The 24,386-nt window shown below is 38.7% G+C and overlaps 1 long non-coding RNA gene across 1 annotated transcript; it reads right to left on the minus strand.

The window, feature by feature from the left end:
• Positions 1–19,191: 19,191 nt before the first annotated feature.
• Positions 19,192–21,743, minus strand: LOC126075818 (uncharacterized). The gene is made up of 3 exons (XR_007517282.1): positions 21,594–21,743; positions 20,811–20,915; positions 19,192–19,295 (listed from the first exon to the last, which is right to left on the minus strand). It is a non-coding gene; the product is annotated as an uncharacterized LOC126075818 (long non-coding RNA).
• Between the last annotated feature and the right edge of the window lie 2,643 nt (positions 21,744–24,386).

The raw sequence follows: 24,386 nt of genomic DNA on the forward strand, positions 1-24,386 counted from the left end.
CAACATTAGCCCAAAAGGAAGGATGAGAAGGCAGGAAGCCTCAGAAATTCAGGACAAAAGGAAATGAGGAACCCAGGATGGAAATGGGAGGAGGGCAGGCACATTGTAGGGAATGGAACCAATGCCATGGAATACTCTGTGTACAAACTATAGAATGGGAAACTGTTTGCTATGTAAGCTTTTACCTAATGCACAATAAAAAAGGAAAGAAAATTGTGTATGACAGATCAAGAAAGTGCTTCCACTAACCAGAAGTAAAAATATATTCAAGAATCCATCGTTAAAGTCATAAGTGACTGTTACTGTTGTTGTTAGGAACCATTGAGTTGGTTCCGACTCATAGCAACTCTATGTATAAAAGAACGAAACACTGCATAGTCCTGTGCCATCCTCACAATCATTGCTGTTTGAGCCCATTGTTGCAGCGACTGTGTCAATCCATCTCCTTGAGGGTCTTGCTCTTTTTCCTAATACTTTAAAGAGGTCTTTTGCAGTAGTTATGCCATGCAATAGGTCATTTGATTTCTTGGGTGCTGCTTCCATGGGTGTCAATTGTAGACCGAAGTAAAATGAAATCCTTGACAACGTCAATATTTTCTTTATCATGATGTTGCTTATTGGCCCAGTCACGTGGATTTCTGTTTTCTTTATGTTGAGGTGTAATCCATACTGAAGGCTGTAGTTTTGTATCTTCATCAATAAAGGCTTCAAGTCCTCTTTACTTTTGGCAAGCAAGGTTGTGCCATCTGCATATCTCAGATTGTCATTCATATATATATATCTGACTATCAGCCCTAAAATTTGTAACTAACAATCAATCTCAGAGTCCAGCTAGCAATTAAAAACATTTTTGGGAATTGAAGTCTGCATATTAGCCATTGCTGTTGAAAGAGTGAGAATATCCCCCGTCTTACTTTTATCTTCCAAATCTTGCTCAGAGCATTGACAGAAGACAAACTGGATCCTGAACACTAAAGAGAAATGGGTTTAGGAAAAATAGTTCCTTGTTTTCTAGGCCCTGACACAGACTTACGAGCAAGGGACTGAGAAGAATGTATGCTGATTGTCAGTAAAGACATCCAGCTCAGACAAACCCTTGACCTGACCTTTATCAACTAACTTGAGGACCCCCCTGGAAAAAAAGGAAGCTCAAAAGTGAAACACATTACTCTATCTTTGTGAAACGTTGTGTCAAAATGGAGAAAAGATGAATGACTTAATACTGCTTCATGAAGTGAACCATATTCTTCGTCCGTGTCGTCACATAAATCTTCCTTTCTAAAACCACATATTTAGATGACTTTAGAGCAGATATTTTATAGTGAGTCACCTGTGCTTCAAAATCTATACGGTCAGATATGTGTGTTCTTGTGAATTAAAGAATTAAAATTAAAACACAGAAAGTGCCTCTGATTAGTGGAATTCTATTACATGTTCTTGCAAAGTAAAAGTAGATTCAACTGTAAAATGTATGGAAATGTTGAGAACTGTGCCTACCAATATCCCCTTAAAATAGCAGTGAAATCAAATGAAAATAAAAGGTCATCTAAAGGGTCATCAAAAACCAAAACCAAACCCGTTGCCACTAAGTCGATTCTGACCCTATAGGACAGGATAGATCTGCCCCATGGGGTTTCCAAGGAGCACCTGGTAGATTTGAGCAGCCAATCTTTTGGTTAACAGCCATAGCTCTTAACCACTATGCAACTAGGGTTTCCAAAGGACCGTAAGGAACAAGAAAACCGTACAGTGTAGGTCCCATTAAGATGTTATCTGATACTTCTTCCTGAAAACTCAGAATCAGGACCTATTATGGGAGGCAAGTAGGGCACTTCACCCAGACCCTTTGAAAACTCACATTTTTGAAGGACCTCATCTTTATATGTTGGTGATTGCTGATTGAGGATATCAGTGTAATGTGTGTATGTGTGTGTGTGTGAATGTGTGTGCTAAATATATATTAGCTTTCTGATGGAAACTATTCAAAACATATCACCATTTTTTTGTAATCCTAAATTGTCATTTCCCCTTTTTTTAATATACAGGGATTTTCAAAAAATGTAAAAAAGGTCTGTGCACTTTTTGATCTGAGAGCCTTGGTCAGGATTATGTATAACCTCCTCTCCAGTCACTTTGCTCATAGCTGGTTTAGCATGTTACCCCTGTTATGCTGCCATTAAAATCTATGCTAAGATGATGAGGTTTTCTTCTTCCTTCTTCACTGGTATCTGGAGAATCTTTCAAGATGCATTTTTAAATTTTAAATGTATTTATTAGAATTAAAAGTAGCCGTGGTGGTGCAGTGGTTAAAGTGCTCAGCTGCTAACTGAAAGGTCAGCAGTTCGAACCCACCAGCCACCCCATGGGAGAAAGATGTGGCGGCGTGCTTCTGTAAAGAATTACAACTTTGGAAACCCTATGAGGCAGTTCTACTCTGTCCTATAGGGTCGCTATGAGTTAGGACTGACTCTACAGTGGTGGGTTTATTAGAATAGATGCAGAAATAATTACCTATGTAGTCATCTTAAAACAATAGGAAAAAAGATGAGAAAATCAATCTCTGTGAAAGCAAAAAAAAAAATAAGGGTAATGTCTTAGTTTTCTCGAGCTGCTAAAACAGAAATACCACAAGTTGGATGGCTTTAATAAGCTGAAGTATATTCTCTCACATTTAGGAGGTTAGAAGTCTTAATTCAGGGCACCAGGTTCAGGGGAAGGCTTTTTCTCTCTGTTAGTTCTAGGGGCAGGTCCTTGTCATCAATATTCCCCTGGTCTAGGAGCTTCTCAGTACAGGGACCCCAGGTCCAAAGGACGAACTCACTCCCAATGCTTCTTTCTTGGTAGTGTGAGGTCTCTCTCTGCTCAATTCTGTGTTTTATACCTCAAAAGAGATTGATTCAACATATAACCTAATCCTGTATATTGAGTCCTGCCTCATTTATCTATTGTTGTTGTTAGGCACTGTCAAGTCGGTTCCGACTCATAGCAACCCTATGTACAATAGAACAAAACACTGCACAGTCCTGTGCCACCCTCACAATCATCGTTACACTTTAGCCCTTTATTGCAGCCATTGTGTCAATCCATCTCATTGAGGTCCTTCCTCTTTCTCAATGACCTTCACTTTACCAAGCATGATGTTCTTCTCCAGGGACTGGTCCCTCCTAATAACATGTCCAAAGTATGTGAAACGAAGGCTTGCTGTTCTTGCTTCTAAGGAGCATTCTGGCTGTATTTCTCCCAAGACAGATTTTTTTGTTCCTTTGGCAGCCCATGGTATAGTCAATATTCTTTGCTAGCACTATAATTCAAAGGCATCAATTCTTTTATCTTCCTTATCCATTGTACAGCTTTCACATGCATATGAGGCGACTGAAAACACCATGGCTTAATTTAGGTAAACCTTAGTCCTTAAAGAGACATATTTACTTTCTAGCACTTTAAAGAGGTCTTTTGCAGCAGATTTGCCCAATGCAATGCATCTTTTAATTTCTTGACTGCAGCTTCCGTGGGCGTTGATTGTGAATCCAAGTAAAACAAAATCCTTGACAACTTCAATCTTTTCTCTGTTCATCATGATATCGCTTACTAGCCAGTTGTAAGGATTTTTGTTTTCTTTTTTTTTACATTGTAGTGTAATCTATACCGAAGGCTGCGGTCTTTGATCTTCATCAGTAAGTGCTTCAAGTTCTCCGTGCTTTCAGCAAGCAAGGTTGTGTCATCTGCATATTGCAAGCTGTTAGTGAGTCTTCCTCCAATCTTGATGCTCCATTCTTCTTCATATAGTCCAGCTTCTTGGATTATTTGCTCAGCATAGACATTGAGTAAGTATGATTAAAGGATACAATCCTGATGCAAACTTTTCCTGATTTTAAACCACTCAGTATTCCCTTGCTCTATTGAACAACTGCCTTTTGGTCTATATACAGGTTCCTCATGAGCAAAATTAATTGCTCTGGAAATCCCATTCTTCGCAATGTCCAGAATTTGTTATTATTCACATAGTCAAATGCCTTTGCATACTTGATAAAACACAGGTAAACATCTCTCTGATATTCTCTGCTTTCAGCCAAGATCCATCTGACATCAGCAATCATATCCTTCATTCCAAACCCTCTTCTGAATCTGGCTTGAACTTCTGGCAGTTACCTGTCAATGTAATGCTGTAACCACTTTTGAATGATCTTCAGCAACAGAACAGACCATCAATTGCTTTTATGCAAGTTCGAGTTGAAGCTGAAGAAAATTAGAACAAGTCCATGAGAGCCAAAGTATGACCTTGAATTTAGAGTCCAACTCACGAATAGATTTGATGCATTGAACTCTAATGATGGAAGACCAGGTGAGTTGTGGTATAACATCAATGACATCATACGTGAAGAAAGAAAATGCTTATTAAGACAGGAAAGAAAGAAAAGACCAAAATGGATGTCAGAAGAGACTCTGAACCTTGGTGTTGAATGTAGAATAGCTAAAGCAAAAAGAAGAAATGATGAAGAGAGCTGAACAGAACATTTCGAAGGGCAGCCCAAGAAGACAACATAATAAAGATAATGAATGCTGTCTCTCCACCAATCCCTGCCCGCCACATCCAGGATCTTACAGTCTTTCTCCTTTCCTTGAAAGAGAGTTGCTTACATTCCATAGTAAGGATAAGGCCACTTCTCTAAGGAGGGGAAATTAGGCAGGTAACTAGCAGCCCTATATAAAAACAAAGTTTCCTATTTTGGAGTCTGAATCGACTCAGTGGCAGTGGGTTTGTATTTTGGTCTCCTGTAATGTACCCCATTGCATAAGTAGGTAATGATCCTCACATCACCCTGGGGGAAGGGGGCTTAGGGAACTGAAGGTATTGCTTTGGCTGATGTTTTTGTCATGAACAATAAATGGTCTTTGTCTCTGACCAAGAAGCTTCATATTTCCTGCCAGTTTATGTAAATAAAAACCGAGACAGGCTAGCTTGAAAAATCTCATATCACAATTTCTGACAGAAGAATGTTTACATTAATGATTGTCTTAGTTACCTTTGTTACAGTAACATCAGCCTGAAATCTCAGGGGCTTATAACAATAAACATGTACGTCTTGCACACATTACATGTCAGGATCTGTGGCTCAGCTAGTGCTTCTCCCTTCCACATGCGTTTTAACTCTGGGTTCACACTGAATAAGCCCCAATATGACACATGCTGGTCTTACGGCAGGGAGAAAACAGCAAGAGGCCTGGTGGAAACATGCAATGGTTCTTAAGGCTTGGATGTGGAATATGTCATGCATGCTCGCTTGCCAATGGTATAAGTAAGTTACATGGCCAAAGCAGTGTCAATGGGGTAGAGATGCACCGTTATTGCACATGAGGTATGGCAAGTCACATGTCTTTCAGGAAGGAGGAATTCATACTTGGGAAGAATAATACAAACAACATATTTTAATCATATTTAAAAGAAAAATTTACATATATAAGCACACCCAAATATCTTTATATGGATATGGCTGGCATGAAATACATCAACGTATTCACAGGATTTTTTTTTCACAATTATCGATATGTTCTTTACTTTTAATGTTCTGTATATTGCAGTTTCTTACAATGCATATATATTTTTATAAACTGAAAAATATAAGTGCTATTTAAATAGCTTCATCATGTGATAGATTTCATGACATTTCTGATTAGAAACAATGTATTAAACTTTACATTTCATTGACCATCAAGAATTATATTCACTGAAGGTAAATACTGACTCTACCTTTGGATCAATAAAGCGTGATCCATTCCTCAGAAGAAGTCAATATTTACTCTATTGTTTCTCTAGACCCCAAATGGGAACTTTGATGAATGTCTTCAAATTTTCTCTCAAGTTTCTGATTGAATATTCTTTAGCAACAATCATAGCTACTGAAAAGTTGCACAATTAATCATGAGACAGATCCTAATACTTTGAAAAGAAATGAACCAAGAAGTAGTAAAGAGATGAACAGTTCTGTTTCCTTCTTTAGTAGCTTATTAATGCATAAAAACACTTAACTAATATAAAATAAAAAAATTAACCCTTTAAAGGCTATTGTTACTAGACTAACATTCTAATGATTTTCTGAAATCTGATAGATGATAGAACTTATTCTAATATTGTCTTTATTTTTCTCTAATTAATGTAGCTACCAAGAGTTCCTTAGTGAAGATAGGGCATTAAATAAAAGTAAGTATTATGAATCTATCCAATTCTTTTGATTCAAAAATTGTTCATTAAGGGAAAAGAACAGGCAGACATACAAGAGGTACTTGAAATAAATTACTTTTTTTTCAGGAACACTATTATAAATAACCCACAGATTTCATTGACTAAAATTAGAAAAAAATAGAAATTAAAGTCTATGGCAATATTTTGATATTTATTATTTAATCATTGGTTATTATATTTGTTAATAAAATAGTTTAAAGTTTCTTGGGGAGCCACTAAAAACCCATCTTAACTTAAATTACCATACAGATATTAACTGTCATAAAATTGGTTACTGTTAAACATAGTAATTGTTCTCATAGAAAACTGCTTTAAAAATGATAAACACTGTTTCTACTTTGTAGCATTTTAAAATCAATTTTATTTTTTAAAGTGTTAGAAGTTGTTTATTTGAACAAATTTAAAATTTCTTATTTTACACATTTTTACATCTTCACGTTTCTTCCTTTTGTATAGGATGAGAAAAATGAATGACCTGTAACCACCAGTCTGTGCATTTGTCATACTGTGGTGGCTTAAATGCTGCTATGATACCACCAGCATTTCAAATACCCAGCAGAGTCCCCCATGGAGGCCAGATTTCAGTGAAGCTTTCAGACTTAGACAGACTAGGACAAAAGGCCTGGAAGACTGCTTGAAAAATTAGCCAATGAAAATCTTATGACTAACAAAAGAATATTGTCTGCTATAGTGCTGAAGGATTAGCACCTCAGGCTGGAAGGCACTCTAAACACAACGGGGGAAGAGCTGCCTCCTCAAAGTAGAGTGGACCTTAATGATGTGAATGGAGTAAAACCTTCTGGATGTAGATTTGCTGATATAACATAACTCAAAATGTTAAGCAACTGCTGTAAACATTCACTGATAATGGAAACATGGAATGTACAAAGTTTGAATCAAGAAAAATTGGAATTTGTCAAAAATGAGAAGGCACGCTTGATGGTCAGATCAATATCCTAGGCCTTAGTAGGCTGAAATGGAGTATTATTGTCCATTTTTATCCCGACAATCATATGTTCTACTATGCTGGGAACTACAACTGAAGAGGAATGGCACTGTATTCATCATCAAAAACAACATTTCCAGATGTATTCTGAAGTACAATGCTGTCAGGGATAGATTAATATCTATATACCCACAAGGAAGACCAGTTCATATGACTATTATTCAAATTTACATGCCAACTATGAATGTCGAAGATTGAGGAAATTGAAGATTTTTAGGAACTGTTGCAGTCTGGAATTGATTAAACATGCAATCAAGATACATTGATAATTACTGGTGATTAGAAAGTGAAATTCAGAAATAAAGAAAAAGAATCAGTAGTTAGAAAATACAGCCTTGTTAATAGGCATGTTGTCAAAGATTGTGTGATAGAATCCTCCAAGTCTAGTGAGTTATTCATCAGAAATACTTTTTTTCAACAGCACAAATGATGACTATAGACGTGGCTCTGAACAAATGTATTACACATTGGGCAAATCTACAGCAAAAGACCCCTTTAAAATCTAAAAAGCAAAGATGTCACTTTTATGTCTAAGTTTTATCTAACTCAAACCAAGGTATTTTCAATCCCCTCATATGCTTGCTAAAGCTGGACAATGAAAAAGAAAGACCAAAGAAGAATTGACAAATTAGAATTGTGTTGGAAAGCAGTACTGAGTATACCACGGACTGCCAGGAAAAAATGAACTTATCAGTGTTGTAGGAAGGACAGCCAGAATGCTTCTTAGAAGCAAGGATGACAAGGCTTTTACTCACTTACTTTGGACATGTCATCAGAAAGGACCAATCTCTGGAGAAGAACATCATGCTTGGTAAAGTAGAAAACCCCAAAACCAAACCCATTGCTATCAAGTCAATTCTGACTCATAGAGACCATACGGGACAGAGTAGAGCTGCCCCATAGGGTTTCCAAGGAGTGGCTGGTGGATGCAAACTGCTGACCTTTTGGTTAGCAGCCAAGCTCTTAGCCACTGTGGCACCAAGGATCCTGGTAAAGTAGAGAGTCATCAAAAAAGAGGGAGAGAGATCCGGGGCCAAGATGGCGGACTAGGTGGACGCTACCGCGGATCCCTCTTGCAACAAAGACTCGGAAAAACAAGGGAATCGATCACATACATAACAATCTACGAACTCTGAACAACAAGCACAGAATTAGAGACGGAAAACAAACAAATACGGGCAGACAGCGACTGTTTTCAGAACTGGGAGCCAGCGCACCTGGCAGGTGACCTTCGGAGCTCGATCTGGGGCAGAGCTCAGGGGGGCAGACGGCACAGAAAGGGGGCCCACCCCTTCCCCCCCGAACCCATCCCGGGAGGAAGTCTAGCAGGTTGGCGCGGGTGGCGTAGGGGCCCAGCCGGAGGGAGAAGCACCTGGGAGGCAGTGACTGATCTGGGAGGGGGGAGAACAGCATCCCAGCTAGGGTGCCGTCCCGCCGGGAGTTAGGCGAGAGGCCGACGGGGCGCGAGCGGGGGGGGTCAACTATATTCCCCTAAAGTGACCCCAGGGCGGGGCCCACACGTTCGTGCGGGAGGACGCACACCCAGTCCGCGCGTGCGGCGCGGCACACCAGAGGGAGAAATCCCCGGAGGTGTCTGGTCTCAAAGCAGGGAAAGCAGCATCCCAGATGGGGAGCCATTCCGCTGGGATCTGGGCGCGCACGCGCGGGCGGGGCATGAGCGCGGGGTCCATTTTTATTACCCTGAATTGACCCAGAGGGCGGGACCACCTGGTCTTGCGAGTGACGCCCTCCCAGTTTGCGCGAGAGGTGTGGCACACCGGAAGGAGAAGTCCCCGGGAGGAAGTGATTGGTCCTGAAGTGCAGAAAGTAGCGTCCCAGACGGGGTGCCGTCCTGCCGGGACTTGGGCATGCGCACGAGCGGGGCGTAAGCGCAGAGTCCATTTTTATTGCCCTGAATTGACCCAGGGGGCGGGCCCACCTGGCCGTGCAGGTGACGCCAACCCAGTTCGCGCGAGAGGTGTGGCGCTCCGGAAGGAGAAGTCCCCGGGAGGAAGTGACTGGTTCCGGAATGGGGAAAGCAGCGTCTCAACCCGGAAGTCATCCCGCTGGGATTTGGGCACGCGCACAGGCAGGGCGTGACCGCGGGACCCAATTATAATCGCCTGAATAGACCCTGGGGGCGGGCCCACCCGTTCGTGCGGGAAACGCCCACCCAGTGCCCACGAGCGGTGCCGCGCACCGGAGGAAGTCCCCAGGAGGAAGTGACTGGTTTCCGAGCAAGGAAAGCAGTGTCCTAGCCAGGGACCCGTCCAGCCCGGATTTTGGCGAATGGGGGCAGAGCGTGAACATGGTGTTCAGCTCTATATTCTGTGGTGCTACACTCCTAGCTCTCAGATCCCTCCCCCACCCTCCCCAGGCGACCCCATTAACATCCGAATACCCGGAGCCAGAGAGAGAATTCAGATAGGGATCTGACTGCATTTTTTTTTTAGCTGACTACTTGGAAAATCTAGTTTCCCAGTGATGGCTCGGAGACAGCAGTCCATATCAAACCACATAAAAAAACAGACCATGACAGCTTCTCCAACCCCCCAAACAAAAGAATCAAAATCTTTCCCAAATGAAGATACAATCCTGGAATTATCAGATAAAAAAAAACAGAATATAAAAAACTAATTTACAGAATGCTTAAAGATATCACAAATGAAATTAGGATAAATGCAGAAAAAGCCAAGGAACACACTGATAAAACTGTTGAAGAACTCAAAAAGATTATTCAAGAACATAGTGGAAAAATTAACAAGTTGCAAGAATCCATAGAGAGACAGCATGTAGAAATCCAAAAGATTAACAATAAAATTACAGAATTTGACAATGCAATAGAAAGTCAGAGGAGCAGACTCGAGCAATTAGAATGTAGACTGGGACTTCTGGAGGACCAGGGAAACAGCACCAACATAGCTGAAAAAAAAATCAGATAAAAGAATTAAAAAAAATGAAGAAACCCTAAGAATCATGTGGGACTCTATCAAGAAGGATAACTTGCGAGTGATTGGAGTCCCAGAACAGGGAGGGGGGACAGAAAACAGAGAAAATAGTTGAAGAACTCCTGACACAAAACTTCCCTGACATCATGAAAGACGAAAGGATATCTATCCAAGATGCTCATCGAACCCCATTTAAGATTGATCCCAAAAGAAAAACACCAAGACATATCATCATCAAACTTGCCAAAACCAAAGACAAACAGAAAATTTTAAAAGCAGCCAGGGAGAAAAGAAAGGTTTCCTTCAAGGGAGAATCAATAAGAATCAGTTCAGACTACTCAGCAGAAACCATGCAGGCAAGAAGGGAATGGGACGACATATACAGAGCACTGAACGAGAAAAACTGCCAACCAAGGATCATATATCCAGCAAAACTCTCTCTGAAATATGAAGGAGAAATTAAGATATTTACAGATAAACACAAGTTTAGAGAATTTGCAAAAACTAAACCAAGACTGCAAGAAATGCTAAAGGAGATTGTTTGGCCGGATGACCAATAATATCAGGTACCAGCGCAATACAAGGTCACAAAACAGAACGTCCTGATATCAACGCAACTCAAACAGGGAAAGCACAAAAAACAAACAAATTAAGATTAATTCTAAAAAATAAATAAATAAACAAAATAATACACACAACAGGAAATCATGGAAATCAATAGATAAACGATCAAAATAATCAAAAAGAGGGACTAAATATAGGAGGCATTGAACTGCCAGATGGAGAGTGATACAAGGCGAAATAGAAGGATACAAGTTAGGTTTTTACTTAGAAAAATAGGGGTAAATAAAAAGGTAACCACAAAAAGGAATATCAATTCAATAACTCAAGAAAAAAGCCAAGAAAAACGTAACGACTCAATAAACACAAAGTTAAACATTATGAAAATGAGGATCTCACAAGCTACTAAGAAAAACGTCTCAGCACAAAAAAGCATGTGGAAAAATGAAATGGCCAACAACACACATGAAAAGGCATCAAAATGACAGCACTAAAAACTTACTTATCTATAATTACCCTGAATGTAAATGGACTAAATGCACCAATAAAGAGACAGAGAGTCACGGACTGGATAAAAAAACACGATCCATCTATATGCTGCCTACAAGAGACACACCTTAGACTTAGAGACACAAACAAACTAAAACTCAAAGGATGGAAAAAAATATATCAAGCAAACAATAAGCAAAAAAGAAGAGGAGTAGCAATATTAATTTCTGACAAAATAGACTTTAGACTTAAATCCGCCACAAAGGATAAAGAAGGACACTATATAATGATAAAAGGGACAATTGATCAGGAAGACATAACCATATTAAATATTTACGCACCTAATGACAGGGCTGCAAGATACATAAATCAAATTTTAACAGAATTGAAAAGTGAGATAGACACCTCCACATATATAGTAGGAGACTTCAACACACCACTTTCGGAGAAGGACAGGACATCCAGTAAGAAGCTCAATAGAGACATGGAAGACCTACTTACAACAATCAACCAACTTGACCTCATTGACTTATACAGAACTCTCCACCCAACTGCTGCAAAATATACTTTTTTTTCTAGCGCACATGGAACATTCTCTAGAATAGACCACATATTAGGGCATAAAACAAATCTTTGCAGAATCCAAAACATCGAAATATTACAAAGCATCTTCTCAGACCACAAGGCAATGAAGCTAGAAATCAATAACAGAAAAACTAGGGAAAAGAAATCAAATACTTGGAAAATGAACAATACCCTCCTGAAAAAAGACTGGGTTATAGAAGACATCAAGGAGGGAATAAGGAAATTCATAGAATGCAACGAGAATGAAAATACTTCCTATCAAAACCTCTGGGACACAGCAAAAGCAGTGCTCAGAGACCAATTTATATCGATAAATGCACACATACAAAAAGAAGAAAGAGCCAAAATCAGAGAACTGTCCCTACAACTTGAACAAATAGAAAGTGAGCAACAAAAGAATCCATCAGGCACCCGAAGAAAACAAATAATAAAAATTAGAGCTGAACTAAATGAATTAGAGAACAGAAAAACAATTGAAAGAATTAACAAAGCCAAAAGCTGGTTCTTTGAAAAAATTAACAAAATTGATAAACCATTGGCTAGACTGACTAAAGAAAAACAGGAAAGGAAACTAATAACCCGAATAAGAAACAAGAAGGACCACATCACAACAGAACCAAATGAAATCAGAAGAATCATATCAGATTACTACATAAAATTGTACTCTAACAAATTTGAAAACCTAGAAGAAATGGATAAATTCTTAGAACAATACTACTTACCTAAACTAACACATTCAGAAGTAGAACAACTAAATAGACCCATAACAAAAAAAGAGATTGAAACGGTAATCAAAAAACTCCCAACAAAAAAAAAGTCCCGGCCCAGATGGCTTCACTGCAGAGTTCTACCAAACCTTCAGAGAAGACTTAACACCATTACTATTGAAGGTATTTCAAAGTATAGAAAAAGACGGAATACTACCCAACTCATTCTATGAAGCTACCATCTCCCTGATACCAAAACCAGGTAAAGACATTACAAAAAAAGAAAATTTTAGACCTATATCCCTCATGAACATAGATGCAAAAATCCTTAACAAAATTCTAGCCAATAGAATCCAACAACACATCAAAAAAATAATACACCCTGATCAAGTGGGATTTATACCAGGTATGCAAGGCTGGTTTAATATCAGAAAAACCATTAATGTAATCCATCACATAAATAAAACAAAAGATAAAAACCACATGATCTTATCAATAGATGCAGAAAAGGCATTTGACAAAGTTTAACACCCATTTATGATAAAAACTCTAACCAAAATAGGAATTGAAGGAAAATTCCTCAACATAATAAAGGGCATATATGCAAAGCCAACGGCCAATATCACTCTAAATGGAGAGAACCTGAAAGCATTTCCCCTGAGAACGGGAACCAGACAAGGATGCCCTTTATCACCGCTCTTATTCAACATCGTACTTGAAGTCCTAGCCAGGGCAATTAGGCGAGACAAAGAAATAAAGGGTATCCAGATTGGTAAGAAGGAAGTAAAGCTATCACTATTTGCAGATGACATGATCGTATACATGGAAAACCCTAAGAAATCCCCCAGAAAACTACTGAAACTAATAGAAGAGTTTGGAAGAGTCTCAGGTTATAAAATAAACATACAAAAATCACTTGGATTCCTCTACATCAACAAAAAGAACACAGAAGAGGAAATAACCAAATCAATACCATTCACAGTAGCCCCCAAGAAGATAAAATACTTAGGAATAAATCTTACCAAGGATGTAAAAGACCTATACAAAGAAAACTATAAAACTCTGCTACAAGAAATTCAAAAGGACACACTTAAATGGAAAAACATACCCTGCTCATGGATAGGAAGACTTAACATAGTAAAAATGTCTATTCTACCAAAAGCCATTTATACATACAACGCACTTCCAATCCAAATACCAATGTCATACTTTAAGGGAATAGAGAAACAAATCACTAATTTCATATGGAAAGGAAAGAACCCCCGGATAAGCAAAACATTACTGAAAAAGAAGAAGAAAGTGGGAGGCCTCACCCTACCTGATTTCAGAACCTATTATATAGCTACAGTAGTCAAAACAGCCTGGTACTGGTACAACAACAGGCACATAGACCAATGGAACAGAATTGAGAATCCAGATATAAATCCATCCATTTATGAGCAGCTGATATTTGACAAAGGACCAGTGTCAGTCAATTGGGGAAATAATAGTCTTTTTAACAAATGGTGCTGGCATACCTGGATATCCATTTGCAAAAGAATGAAACAGGACCCATACCTCACACCATGCACAAAAACTAACTCCAAGTGGATCAAAGACCTAAACATAAAGACTAAAACGATAAAAATCATGGAAGAAAAAATAGGATCTACCCTAGGAGCCCTAATACAGGGCATAAACAGAATACAAAACATTACCAAAAATGATGAAGAGAAACCAGATAACTGGGAGCTCCTAAAAATCAAACACCTATGCTCATCTAAAGACTTCACCAAAAGAGTAAAAAGACCACCTACAGACTGGGAAAGAATATTCAGCTATGACATCTCAGACCAGCGCCTGATCTCTAAAATCTACATGACTCTGTCAAAACTCAACCACAAAAAGACAAACAACCCAATCAAGAAGTGGGCAAAGGATATGAACACACATTTCACTAAGGAAGATATTCAGGCAGCCAACAGATACATGAGAAAATGCTCTCGATCATTAGCCATTAGAGAAATGCAAATTAAAACTACGATGAGATTCCATCTGACACCAACTAGACTGGCATTAATTCAAAAAACACAAAATAATAAATGTTGGAGAGGCTGCGGAGAGACTGGAACTCTCATACACTGCTGGTGGGATTGTAAAATGGTACAACCACTTTGGAAATCCATCTGGTGTTATCTTAAACAGTTAGAAATAGAACTACCATACAACCCAGAAATCCCACTCCTCGGAATATACCCTAAAGATACAAGACCCTTCACACAAACAGATATATGCACACCCATGTTTATTGCAGCTCTGTTTACAATAGCAAAAAGCTGGAAGCAACCAAGATGTCCATCAATGGACGAATGGGTAAATAAATTGTGGTATATTCACACAATGGAATACTACACATCGATAAAGAACAGTGACGAATCTCTGAAACATTTCATAACATGGAGGAATCTGGAAGGCATTATGCTGAGCGAAATGAGTCAGTTGCAAAAGGACAAATATTGTATAAGACCACTATTATAAGATCTTGAGAAATAGAAAAAACGGAAAAGAACACATACTTTTGTGGTTACAAAGGGGGGAGGGAGGGAGGGAGGGAGGGAGAGGGCTTTTTATTGATCAATCTGTAGATGGGAACTGCTTTGGGTGAAGGGAAAGACAACACTCAAAACAAGGAAGGTCAGCCTAACTGGACTGGATTAAAAGTAAAGAGGTTTCCGAGATAAAATGAAAGCTTCAAAGTTCAGCGAAGCAGGGGCTGGGGTCTGGGGAACTTGGTTTGAGGGGACTTCTAAGTCAATGGGCAAAACAATTCTATTATGAAAACACTCTGCATCCCACTTTGAATTGTGGCACCTGGGGTCCTAAATGCCAACAAGCAGCCATCTAAAATACATTAATTGGTCTCAACCCACCGGGAGCAAAGGCAAAGGAAGAACACCAAGGTCACACGACAACTAAGAACCCAAGAGACAGAAAGGGCCACTTGAACCAGAGACCTACATTATCCTGAGACCAGAAGAACTAGTTGGTGCCCGGCCACAATCGATGTCTGCCCTGTCAGGGAACACAACAGACAACTCCTGAGGGAGCAGGAGACCAATGGGATGCAGACCCCAAATTCTCATTAAAAGACCACACCTAATGGTATGATTGCGACTAGAGGAATCCCAGAGACAATGCTCCCCAGAACTTCTGATGGCACAGGACAGGAACCATCCCCGAAGACAAATCATCAGGCATGAAAAGGACTGGTCAGTGGGGGGGAGAGAGATACTGATGAAGAGTGAGCTAATTAAATCAGGTGGACACGGGAGAGTGTGTTGGCAACTCTTGACTGGAGGGGGGATGGGAAGATAGAGAGAGAGGGAAGATGGTAAAATTGGCACGAAACGAGAGACTGTAAGGGCTGACTCAATAGGGGGAGAGCAAGTGGGAGAAGGGAGTAAGATGTATGTAAACCTACATGTGACAGACTGATTGGAATGGTAAATGTTTACTTGAAGCTTAATAAAAATTTAAAAAAAAAAAAAAAACAAAATACAACAGAGAGGAAGTGATGATAACAGCCTCATTTATTAAACACCTATTGAGTACCAAGAAAAAAAAAAAAAAAAAAAGAGGGAGACCCTCAATGAGATGGATTAACACAGTGGCTACAAAAATGGGCTCAAATTCAGCAACGATTGTGAGGATGGCAGGATAAGGCAACATTTCTTTCTGTTACACATAAGTTCACTATGAGTTGGAGCCAACTCTAAGACACGTAACAACAATAGACTTTGTAATCACTAGGTCGGGAAGACCACTGAACATAGGGATTTGAAGACTGATTCACATAAGAACACATGTTACTGGCAGCCAGGAAGTGCATGTCTACAGTTGAGAATGTCTAATATCTCAGTGTAACCCTGTAAACAAAACACATGCCAGCTTAGACTTTGACTTTAGGCTTTCAATTTGCTACATTCTTCTGTCTTTAACATGCCTATTTTTCCTCCCTAGATATCTCCTAAGGAGCCTTAGTGGTTCAGTGGTTAAGAGCTCAGGTGCTATCAGAAATGTCTGCGGTTTGAACCCACCAGCCACGCCGAGGGATAAAGATGTGGCAGCCTACTTCCATAAAGATTACAGGCTCGGAAACCCGATGGGACAGTTCTACTGTGTCCTACTGGGTTGCTATGAATTGGAACCCACTCGCAATAGGTTTTTTTGGTTTAGATACCTCCTACTGATTCTCTAGGTATTAGCTTTAATATAACTTCCTCCAGGATCACCTTGCTGACAGTTTTATTCCTCAATTTGTGCCAGGAGCCCTTCCTATGTGTTCACCTAGAGTCTTGTACTTCTAGTTATTAAGCATCTGTCGTGCTTAATATAATTCAGTCTTAGCTGATTGTTAACTTTTCTGCTAGCCTGACAGGAATAAAAGTATTCTGAAATATAGAAATGTTTTATATTTGTCTATCCATCTAAAGTATCTAATAATTTACTTTTAACACAGTAAATCTGCAGGAAATGATTGAGTGTTGCTGAATGAGTTAAGCTACTTTTCAATATTAAGAGGCAACATAGCTTAGTCGTTATGAACATGGACTTGCTAGACTACATAGGTTCAATTCTCAACTCTTCTACTTACTAGTCATGTAAACTTGGGCCAGTTGCTTAATTTTTCTGTGCCTTAGTTTCTTAAGCTATAAAATTTCTGTTATTAGACTATTAAAAAGATTACATGAGTTAACATGTGTAAACCACTTAAAACGGGGATTGTGCTATAATAAGTGCTACATTATAATCTGAGGATGCACTCACTGTTACATTCAAATTTTTATAATCCAAAAAAGGTGAAGTAAACTTGTAAGTATTCCAATTCAATCCAAGGATGGAACCCAAATGAATCTAATTTCTGAAACAAAATATTGGTATATAGATTCAACAATTTTACTATTTTTCCAAATAGTTTCCTGCCTATCTCACACTTACCAGAGTTATGATATCTATGCAGCTAAAACTCAATATTAATTCATCAATTTATTTGGCAAATATTAATTGAATGCTTATATCTATTTTTTTATATATCTATTATTCATTGTTACATGTGTTGAGGATAGAAGGATGTACAAAATAGATGACTTTCATGCTCTAATGGAGCTTACTTTCTAGTAGGGGGAGATAGACAATATAAAGAAAATAAACACTTAAACAAGAAAATAGCAGATAGTGGTAAGTGTTATGCAGAGAAATAAAATAGAATAATGAGCTAAACACCATCTGGTTGGCTACTAGAGTTTGAGAGATCAGGAAAGGAATCTGATACTTAAACTGACATTTGACAGAGGTCTGAACGGCAAGAAGAAGCAAGTTTTGTGACTGTCAAGCACAAGTGCCTCCTAAGAAGAGAAAATAGTTCATGAAAAGACCCTAAGGTGGCAACAAGCTTGCTATAATCGAAGAGCCAAAGGAATTCCTGTAATGTAGGAACAAAATAAACAACGGAGAGAATAGTTCAAGCTGATGTCTGAAATTTTAGCAGGAGCCAGAACACGTATAGCTTTGAAGTCTGTAAATATTTTGAGAATTATTCTAGGTGAAGAAAACTGTAAAAGCTCTTTAAATCAGGATTAGCATGATTTGATCTAACTTTGGGGCCATTATTCAGGTTGTGCTGTGGATCTCGGATGAAGAAAGCAAGAAGAGAAGCAAGAAAATTAGTTGAATCCTGATCACTGTGATCTTGTCAGGAGATGATGATGGCTCAGATTAGGGTAATAGTGAGAATAATAGTAAAGACTGCACGATCTTATACTGGAAGCGGGTCTCTATGACTTTCTCGCGGGTTAGATATTAGAAGTGAAAAAAGGAATATAATCAAGTTTAGACTCATGGTTTTTGGTGTAAGCCAGTGGGTGGACAGCGGTATCCTTACTGAAATGAGGGACTGAGGTGGAAGCAAGTTTAAAGAGTAAAGATAAAAGTTCCCTTTTGGTTACACTAAGTTTTTTAAAATGCTTAACCAAAAAAAAAAAAAAAAAACCCATTGCTGCCGAGTCGATTCCAACTCATAGCAACCTTATCGGACAGAGTAGAACTGCCTCATGGAGTTTCCAAGGAGCGCCTGGTGGATTTGAACTACCAGCTTTTTGGTTAGCAGCCACAGCACTTAACCATTATGCCACGAGGGTTTCCTTATAGTGCCTAGTACACATTAATGCCATAAGCAAATGAACTATGAGGCTGGAATTATGATGAGAATTTAGGGCTTAAGACAGAGATTTGGGAATCTGGTCCAGGCTTAACATTCAGATTTGGGAGTCAACAGCGTATTAATTAATTGCCTCTGTTATGATTCCTTTATTCAGTTAAAAAATAACATTATTTACATCCAATTTATTTCTGACCTTTGATCTAATTTCATAGGAGATACTGTCCTGCTGTTGGTACCGAAGAGAGAAAGTATAATGAAACACTGCTCTTCTTTTATAATTCAAACACTTTATATCAAAGCAGGCATACTTCAGCTTCAGATATTTTTTTCACTATGACATTTTATCAATAGTCATCTAGCAACTAGGACTTTCCAGATATGAGAAGGAAATAGATAATTCTAAAGTTACCTGAGACAGATACTGTATTGAATTGATTAATGAGCTCATCCTGCTTTTCATTTCACCATGAGCTTCAATTCATCATAATGGATTGCCTTGAAGATTGCTAAAAATTCTACGAAGAATGGTGATATGTAAGCTGAAAGATCAACTCTAGTCCTGCAGGTAGATAATTTAAAATATGAGTCGTCAGACTGATAATTTACCTCACTTAACCTTAATGTATTCCCCAAATTAAACAATAACGTATCTCTCATTTGCTCATTAGAGTTCCAAATACATGTGATCTTTCTCCAAATCAAGAAGTATGAAAATGGCCTGTTCTGATATAACTGAAGATGCTGGTTTGCAATAAAAGGAAGGCTAGCATTTTAGCTAATCACATTTTACTGCATATATTATTCATTTAGCAATTATTGCAGGAATGACTGGGCACTATTGCATCAGGGTGCTTACAGAGACCACGGAGTTGCCTGAGAGTTAATAAAAGGCAAAACGAGAAAAAACAGAACGCTGTTGAAAAACTCTCAGGGACTTCCTAATCTAAGCACTCTGAATTATATTTACATATAAAGCAGTTGCGTTTTCAAATGTGTTTGAGAGATTCACACAAAGGGCACCTCTGTTACCACACTTATTAAGCTCACTTGCCACTACTCACTTGGGCAGCCATCATGGGATCTGTCCATGCCAGGAGGGACAAAATTACCCAAGTTCTTGAAAACTGGCATTTGACCACACCCCTCTATGTTTACTTTTAAAAAACAAAAATGCCATTTGTGAATTAAATTAATTAAACATAAGCTTTGCATTATGTTAGCATTACCATTTTCACTTTGCAACAACTTGGGAGCTCTGCATATATGTGCCCTGCCGAAGTCTTATGAGAAGATGCCATCATTTGCAAAAAGGGCAGCACACACACTAAGCCATATATTGGACAGTTATATTTAGGTAAAAATGTTTTCTCTATTTTTACTCTCCTGATTATATTCTAGTTGATGTAGTTTAAAATGCTATACTCTTAGAAATGCTTCCTTTTTAATGTATCTTCCTTTAGAGAAATACCCTTTTCCTGGTGGCATCACTTTGTGCGTTGGAAACTAAATCTGTTTGTTTCATGAGAACAGAAGTGGGGGTGGCAGGGGGGTATAAAAATTAACTGCTAGTTTCCAAGCAGTAGCACTAATACCACAGTGAAGCTCAAACTGTTTAATTTGTTGGCAACTGAATAGACAGTTGCCAGCAAGTGATCCTCATTTTTTCTGACATTCCATTTCTGTCTCTGCTCCTATCACCTACCACTGTGAATTTCTAATTGCTAACAATTTTTTTTTTTAACAAAGCCTTGTGGTACATTTGCCAGATTTAAATGGATTTCAGGGCACATTGCTGCAATTACATGCCCTTTCTTTCCAGGCTAAATGTGTGTCAGTTCTACAGTGCACCACATGGCAACAGGCAGCAATGTTTGACTCACTGGTCTAAGTTAGTGAAGAATGTCATTCTGCTCTCAGACACTTCTGCTTAGACTGAGAAAATTAATTTACAATGGAGAAGAAATAAGGGACTTTCATTCTAGAGCTGCCACAGGTCGCAATCCTTTTGAGTCTAATACAAATTGACAACAAACATCACTGATTTCAGGCAAGTCACATAAGTATTCACTCTTACCTCACTTTCTGAATTTATAGCACAAGAGACCAGGAATTCACAGTCCCCTTAGTCACTAAGTTCTGGTTCTTCTATACCAAAGGTCAAGGAACTTTGTACGTCAATCTGAGGAGAATCAGAAGGGCAGAGAGCTTGAGCAATTATCTACTGTCCATAGGACGTAATACACTGGTTGCTATATGAACTGAAAAAAGTTGAGAGCTAAATGTAGCTCCAGAACCCAGTGCCGAAATGTGGCTCGAGAAGCCTATAACAGGCCACTTTCAATTATATATACATAAAACTCAGAAGCAGAGCCAGACACCAGTACTGGAGACAATGCCTCAAAACTGGTTTTCCTGATTTGCTCTTTTTCTCTCTTAGGCGGTATCATTTCCTTGTTCATTATTTCAGGGTTCATCAGAGCCACAAATTAAAGTGTTATTACTTGCATACATTACTCTCAAGTTGACTTTGATGTTAAGCTGGGACTCCTCATGCTGGTATGATTGCTGGAAATAAAGGTCAAAATTCTTTCTGCGTCCATCCCAGGGGAGGTAACACAAAACAGAAACGCTCACAGTCAGCTAGGCACAAGCATCCCTGCTGGAGCAATAGTCTCTGATTGTGAATAGCCAGCTGTTTGGAAATACATACAAATTCCCTCTTTTTGCTTTTTCATCAACCTTAGCAATACAGCTATAGAGTAAGCCTAGAAAATAACTCCAATTTGTACCACCAAGAAAATAACATAAGTTTTACAGATGAATACGGGGTTACTTTTTTAAAAATCTGTCAACATACCCATGCAAATAGGAAAGCATCCAAAATTCAAATTTTTTGTTGCTCCTATCTTCCCTCTGCTCTGGATAAACCTACATCTTCTTCCCAGATCTTAATTATCAGCAGAGGTTTCTGCAATGCATCATAGTAGCTTCAAATCATCTTCTTCCTTAAAACTAAAAAAAGATAGAGAAGTTTCACATATGTCTTAAATCAGAAAAGATCTCCATAAGGAAAGGAGCAGAAGAGAAAAATCTGTCCTTTTTTGATCTAGCTTCTAGAGATTACCATGCCATGTAATAAATAGTAATCAGCCATTCGTTGAATTTAACTCCTGCTATTAAGATTTTGAATTTATAATACTGTTGCTTTTTTTTTTCTTTTCCTTTTTATTTATTTTTCATTATCATACTTCAGATGAAGGTTTATAGAACAAACTAGCTTCTCATTAAATAATTAGTACACATATTGTTTTGTGACATTGGTTACCAACCCCACGAAATGTCAACGCTCTTCCCTTCTCTACCTTGGATTCCTGTCCCAGCTTTCATGTCTTTTCCTGCCTTCTAGTCCTTTCTCCTGGGCTGGTGTGCCCCTTTAGTTTTGTTTTTTTTTATGGGCCTGTCTAATCTTTGGATGAAGGGTAAACCTCAGGGGTGGCTTCATTACTGAGCTAAAATGGTGTCCTGGGGCCACAGTATCAGGGTTTTTCCAGTCTCTGTCATGCCAGTAAGCCTGGTCTTTTTTTGTGAGTTAGAATTTTGTCTTACATTTTTCTCCAGCTCTATCTGGGACCCTCTATTGTGATCCATCAGAGCAGTGGGTGGTGGTAGCTGGGCACCATCTAGGTGTGTTGGACTCAGTCTGGTGGAGGCTGTGGTAGTTGTGGTCCATTAGTCCTTTGGACTAATCTTTCCCTTGTGTCTTTGGTTTTCTTCATTCCCCCCTGCTCCAGATGGGGTGAGACCAGTGGAGTATCATCGATGGTTGCTCACAAGCTTTTAAGACCCCAGATGCTATTCACCAAAGCAGAATGTAGAACATTTTCTTTAAAAACTATGTTAAGCCAACTGAGCTAGGTATTCCCCAAGACCATGGTTCTCACAGCCCTCAGCCCAGTAATTCGGTCCCTCAGGGAGTTTGGATGTGTCTCTGGAGCTTCCGTGACCTTGCCATGGACAAGTTGTGCTGGGTTCTCCAGTTTTGGGTACTGTCTTACCCTTCACCAAGTGTTGCACTTTCTTAATAGAATCTTATTTAACATTTAAAATCCAGTGAAAGCATAACAAAGAAATGATTATGTTTTTACAAACACTGCTTTCAAATACACTCTGTGCAATTTTTAACGCTTCCTTCCTCATTTCTTGGTGACATAGTAGGCACGTTCCACAGGGCATTCTCTTGTTTCCTACCTTTCTACCCCCTTTTTCTATTTTGATCATTTTTGTGTATAAGGAATAGCTCATTTCAGCAATTACTTTCAGATATCAACAGAGCCAATACAGTCTGAATTAAAAGTTCATTTTCACATCCAATTAAAAACTTGTTTTTATCCCACTTTCCTACCCCAACTCAGGTGTGTCTTACAGCTCCAGATTTCAGAGAACTGAAGTTGTCAGATAAGGGGTCTCTAGGTGGCTCTATGAGTTGGAATTGACTCTATGGCAGAAGGTTTGAGTTTTTGGTTTCGGTGGCGCAGCTGCTAACCTAATGGTTGATGGCTCAAACCCACTAAGTAGCACCACAGAAGAAAAGGTCTGGTGATCTGCTGCCATTAAAATGACAGCCCAGAAAACCCTACGGAGCAGTTCTACTGGGTTGCCATGAGTTGGGATCAACTTAATGACAACCAACAAGAGATAAATTTTAAACTATAAAATTGTACTTTTAATTTGGTAATGAGGAGAAATTACCCACCGAGTTTTCCTTAAAACCCAAAAAAACCAAACCAGTTGCTGTCGAGTCGATTCCAACTCATAGCCACCCTATAGGACAGACCCTATAGAACTGCCCAATATGGTTTTCAAGGAGTGCCTGGTGAATTCAAACTGCTGACCTTTTGGTTAGCAGCCATAGCCCTTAACCACTATGCCACCAGGGTTTCTAGGTCACATTTATTCTATATTAAATTTTGGAAAATATATGTAACTTAAGAATATAAAAATTTTAACTTTAAGATGTAACACATGTATAAGCAAAATACTCAATTAAATAGAATACAGTAGGATATCTAATTCTCCCTCTCACCACCCATCTAAATTCAAAGTTAAGGACTATAATCAATTCTTTCATAACCTTTCAAAAAAAGTATTTACACAATTTATATATATATATATTTAGCATACATTGTATTTATACAAGAAATACGATATAAACAGAATTCTATGCCTTTTTTGACGCTTACACTTTATTCTGTATTAGTGAATTCACGTTTCCATTTTTTTTAGTTGAAGTGAAATTCACATAACATAAAACTAACCCTTTTAAAATGTACAATTTAGTAGCATTTAGTATACTCACAGTGTTATGCAACAACCACCTTTATCAAGTTCCAAAACATTTTCATAACTCTAAAGGAAAACCTCATACCCATTGAGCAGTACTCCCCATCCCCCCTCCCCAGAATCCCTAGAAACCATCAATCTGCTTTCCATCCTTACGGATTTGTCTATGTTGAATATTTGAAAAATAAAAGCAATCATACAGTACATTACATCTTTGCCTGACTTCTTTCACTCAGCATATTGTTCTCAAGTTTCATCTACATTATAGCGTATATATCAGTACTTCATTCCTCTTTATGGTTCATGCTTT

Source organism: Elephas maximus, chromosome 4 (assembly GCF_024166365.1).
Source record: "Elephas maximus indicus isolate mEleMax1 chromosome 4, mEleMax1 primary haplotype, whole genome shotgun sequence".
NCBI lineage: Eukaryota > Metazoa > Chordata > Mammalia > Proboscidea > Elephantidae > Elephas > Elephas maximus.